At 46.3% G+C, this 4,568-nt stretch overlaps 1 pseudogene; it reads left to right on the top strand.

Annotated features, from left to right (window-relative positions):
- Positions 1-808: 808 nt before the first annotated feature.
- LOC137651763 (uncharacterized) lies at positions 809-2,404 on the top strand (annotated as a pseudogene).
- The last annotated feature ends 2,164 nt before the right edge of the window (positions 2,405-4,568 follow it).

Genomic DNA, 4,568 nt, shown 5'->3' on the forward strand with positions numbered 1-4,568 from the left:
ATATATATATATTGAAGTGTATATAGAGAATATACTATGAACTAGATTATACGTCTAATAATCCTTTATTGTTAAAATATCTATATGCATGTTTGATTACTGAGTTCGTTCCTCAAGAAATCTATGACTCCCAAAACATTAAAAATTCCAAGACCAGAGACATTTAAGCCATAGCTAACAATAAGGAGGAATGTCATATCTCCTTAAGCCACCCTGACACTTGCAAGAATTTGTGACACGCATTGGCGCGACTCGAGTTGTGCCAACGTACAAACTAGTCGTAAACTGGCATGAAGTGTACGTCAACCCATCGTGACATCATGGCATGTAGTGACGAGAATTTTGAAACGTTAAAAATTCTAGTCAGATAAAATCTCGCGACCGGGTCCTGAACTATGCGCAAACTGTACGTGAACTGGCGGGACGATGCGGGAGGATGCGTGCCAGTGCGTGGCAATGCGTGCCATGTCACGCCTGTCACGAACTGCCACAAATAGTTCACAAACAGCTCACGTCGAGTTCATGAGAAGCTTACATGTTCACAAATATACGCGCGTCGCAGTGTGGCCGTGCCTTCCCATTGACAAGGTCACGTGTACTTCACGCATTCATGGCATGAGCAGTTCACCTCTAGTGTACACACTTCATAAACAGTTTGCGCATAGCATGTGCAGTTCACAATCAGTTCACGAACAGTTCACGTGCAGTTCACGACTACTGCACGACAGTGGCGCTCGCGTCGGTGTCGGGGTGTAAATAGAGCTTCTTGGACACAGCTCACCATTCCCGAGGTCGTCAGCAAAGAGACATGCCTAAAACAAAGCTAACAAAAGGAAGAGGGAGGAGGCCAGAAGCCACCAGGCCAGATGCAGAGACTGCTGATAGAGATAATTCTCCTCAGTCATCTATATCAAGTCTCGATATCGTGATCCCGGAGACACAGCAGGATCCAATAGTACACCAGAGACAGCCATCCAGTGAGGACGAGGCTAACAGAAAGTAGAAGAAGCAGGTCCAGGTGTCCAAGAAAGAAATCCCTGAATACCGCTGGATCTGAGAGGCCGAGTTTAGGTTGGCCGACCTTGTGAAGAACCCCCAGCCATAAAACAAGAAGCACAAGGAGTGGCTCAACGTCGCGACCAAGAACAGCCGGTGGGACCGACTTGGAGAGCAGCTGGAACTTCCTGCCACTGGTGCCCAATACAAGAAGCATTACGAGAACTTGAGAACCAGGGTGGGGAAGATTATGAAGGAAAAGAAGAGTGGAGCTAGCCAGCCTCAAAGAAATGCCTGTGACGACCAGATCATGGAGACTTGGAGTTTCCTGATACAACACATCGTCCGGGGAGAGACAGTCCCCAGTGAGCAGTTTGCTGTCCCAGAGTCAGCTGCAGTGACGGTCAGCGATGGGGACGATGATGAAGTGAGGTCCACAGGTTCCCACAGCCAAGCATGTACTAGCAACGGGAAGGGCAAGGGCAAGGGGAAGCGGTCCAGCCCACCAACAACACAGACAGCCACCACAACCGCTGACACCTGGGTGACCCACAGCGAAATCAGTAATGTAGTGCAGGAGGTGAGAATCCCAATGTTATGCAGATTGTATTCCTCTTTCATCCATTGCTTTTGACATGGCATGTGAAATATGTTGCATTGAAATGCTGTACTAAATTGTTACAATGTTTGTATGTTTCAGATCATTTCCAAAGCAGAATCCTTGGCACCCACCCACTCGTTCACTGGCCAGCATAAGATCGCACATGATTTTTTATGCCTGCTGGAAGGCCACATGCAGGCCATCCCGGAGGACTACTGGCATGAATTCCAGATAGACTGCCTCAAACTTGTACACCGCTACAGACAGCGGCGTCAGCTCTTCCAGCAGCCATATCAACAACCGCCCATGACCTGGCCAGGCCTAAAGCAGTAGCAACCTTGGCAACCCCCTCAGCAGCAGTAGTATTGGCATCAACCTCAACCATCAACCTTGCAGGCACTGCCAGAGCAGCAGCACCAGCAGTCTCAGCAGCAACCTTCAGCCAGTCTGCAATCACCTGTAATGTGGATGCCACCCCAGTCGCTACAGTCTTCAGACCAGTCCTCCTGGTCCAGTACCATGGAATGGAAACCAGGGATTCCACCTGCACCGTCAGCCACCCTTGTCCAGGCTCCTTCACCAACAACTTCAGTACCGTCAACCACCCTTGTCCAGGCTCCTTTACCAACTTCTTCAGTGTCATCGCTGTCAGCCACATTCAAGACACCTGTGACAACCACTAAGCTTCCCGGTCCTGACTCCGGGGTCCTTAGAGAACAACCTAGAAGAGGCTATGTCACCCTCATCCCTCTTCAACTTCAAGGAACTCAACACACGCAGAGGTACCACAACACGCATGGACACTGACTGAGATGAGACACTTCTAAATATTTGTAAATAAGTGGACTGTGATACTTATACATATTTGATGCTTGCTGTTTTCATATTAAAAAAATGTTTTTTTATTTTTCTCTTTAACCTTAAAATAAAATGAAAAAACACGGAAACGAAACGAAAAAAAAAAAGAAATGTAAAGGGATCCAAAATATAAAGGGCAACGAAAACACACGAAAAATATTCGTTTCTTTAAATTCAAAAATGGAACATCCGTAGATGCAGCTCGTGGAGCTAGTACCAGCAAGAACACAGACTGAGATGACACTTCTAAAGATTTGTAAATAATTGGACTGTGATACTTGTACATATATGATGTTTGCAGTTTTCATGTTAATAAATTGCTTTCTTATTTCAAAACACTTGTTTTTCTGTTTAACCTTAAAATAAAGTGAAAGAAAAGCGGAAATGAATATCAACAAAAAATAAGGGGCTACAAAAAACACACGAATAAAAAAAACCTATCTTTTATTAAAAAATGGAAGAACTGTGGATGCAGCTCATGGAGCTACTACCATTCTTTCTTGCCAAGGGACAGCACCAGCAGCAGGGGACATGTAGTAATGTGAAAGGTAGTCTCACTGATCCTTTGCATCCTTTTGGGTATAATGGCCGGTTAGAGACAGCAGCCCCTGCAGGTGTCGCCCATAGATCAGATCATTTATGTCTGGATCTTCGCGGTCCACTTTTGAAGGTGTGGGTATCTGATGAGGATGAGGTTGTGTAGGACACAGCCGCACATGGTGATCAGGTTGATGGTGTCGGGGTGCTGATGCATCTTCGTCAAGAAGCAATGGAACCTTTGACACATAATTCCAAAGGCACTTTCCACGACACATCGGGCATTAGACAACCTGTAGCTATATATGCATCCTTATAGGACTTGCGACCGATGGGAGAATGGTTTTATCATCCATGTTCGGAGAACAAATGCATCATCCTGTAGGAAGTGATAGGGCACTGGCTGGTCATAACTAGGAAGTGTTTCTGGTTGAGGCTCCAGCTCTGTTCTCTGCTACAGCATCATGCAGGGAACAGTTACTCCTTGTTGCTCTATCCTACGCACCACCCTCTGCCCTAACATCCACATAGAGGAACTTTTATGTAGCATCTGCCACTGCCATTAGTACAATGCTGTAGAAGCCATTGTAGTTGTAGTAGTAAGAGACTGCATTGGGTGGCTTCTTTATGGCGATGTGCTTACCAGCCACAGCCCCCAGACAGTTGTGGTAATTCCATCTGGAGCTGAACCTGGCAGCAACTTCCTTTCACTCCTCTTCAGTTCTCGGACAGCGCAGCACTTCGTCCTTGTAGGCCGTGATGATGGCTTTACACATCTCAAGTATAAACTTGCAGATGGTACTTGCTTCAACCCTGAAGCTGTATTGCAGATTTTGATAGGAATTTCTAGTGGCTAAAAAGCGGAGGGTGACAGCCAGTTTGAGTCCAACTTGAAGCACTTCCCTCATGAAGGTGGACTACTTCTGGAGACGAGAGGTTAACTTCTCAACCATCTCTTGAAACAGGTCAGCTGTGATTCTGAAGTAATTTTTGTAGCCCATTTGATCTTCCTTTTGGAGTTCAGTCAGTAGACTATCATACTGTCCAAACTCGTGCCTTCTGGTTAACCATTCCCTGACCCACTCTTTCCTTTGAGTCTTTCTTCGAGGTTGGATTGTCTTTTCTTGCCACACTGCCTGTGCCAGCCTTTTCTGCTGCTCTTCAACAATGGCTAGAGCAGCTGCCTGGTATATGAATCTTCTCCTCTTTGCAATGGTGTCTCTGACAGTAAGCATGCTGTGTCTTCCAAAGCCCATCGAAAAATGACCAGGGGTTAGAGAGGCCCTATTTTTATATGGCGTTGCCAAATCGGCACGACACCGTCCGAATTGCGGAAACTCGTCGTGCCAATGCGGGAAGTGCGCAGACTATGCGCAAACTATGCGCAAAATATGCGTGAACGTGTCGTGCCAGTTTATGTCAATATGGAATTGAACTGGCATGCATTCATGAACGTGAACTATTCGTGACCTTATCGTGAACTCATCGTGAACTCTGCGTGAACTAGCCGTGAACAGTGAGCCTTCCAGTTAGTGCCCCAAAATGGCATGACTTGCCAAGACTAATTAGTGACCAA

This window comes from Palaemon carinicauda, chromosome 13, assembly GCF_036898095.1.
Source record: "Palaemon carinicauda isolate YSFRI2023 chromosome 13, ASM3689809v2, whole genome shotgun sequence".
NCBI classification, from domain to species: Eukaryota; Metazoa; Arthropoda; class Malacostraca; order Decapoda; family Palaemonidae; genus Palaemon; species Palaemon carinicauda.